Below are 599 nucleotides of genomic sequence, written 5' to 3'. Positions count from 1 at the left end.
AGCGTACAGTAAGTCCACGTAGAACATCATATTCTTCAATGTTCATGAAGCTCTCATATGTTGCTAATGGAGGAAGAGGTCTGCGTTGGGTGAGAGAAAACCAGGTCGAGAGTATGCTTTTGGACCTAACCCAAATCCAAAATATATATTCATTAAACTAATAAATTCTATTGTTTTATCTGTTTCAACTATTTTATCTTCTCGAAAAAGATATAAAGGTTTAAGTTTTTTATTAAATTTTGTTTATAATTTTAATTGCTCTTTTGGTTTTTTTAATTTTCAAAATATACAATAAATAATTATACTTTATAATTTTAATTCTTGCATTGAAAAATTTAGACATCATTTTGGTTATCTACTGTCTGAATGATTTTATTTTCTCCAACTTTTTAAGAGGCTATAAACTAATATAAATTATTCAAATTAAATTCATGTCATTTGATAAAAAAAAGAAGCAAAATTTTTTTTTAACAAAAAAAGTTATTTTAAACAAATAAATTTATACGAAATCGTTAGATAAATGAAAAGACGGAGCAAAAGAGTTTATTAAGTTCAAAAAAAAAATATGCCATCTAATTTTTAACGAGAGAGAAGAGAGA

Source organism: Arachis ipaensis, chromosome B10, assembly GCF_000816755.2.
Source record: "Arachis ipaensis cultivar K30076 chromosome B10, Araip1.1, whole genome shotgun sequence".
NCBI lineage: Eukaryota > Viridiplantae > Streptophyta > Magnoliopsida > Fabales > Fabaceae > Arachis > Arachis ipaensis.
The sequence above is the reverse complement of the archived record's forward strand: the minus strand, read 5'-3'. Positions refer to the sequence as shown.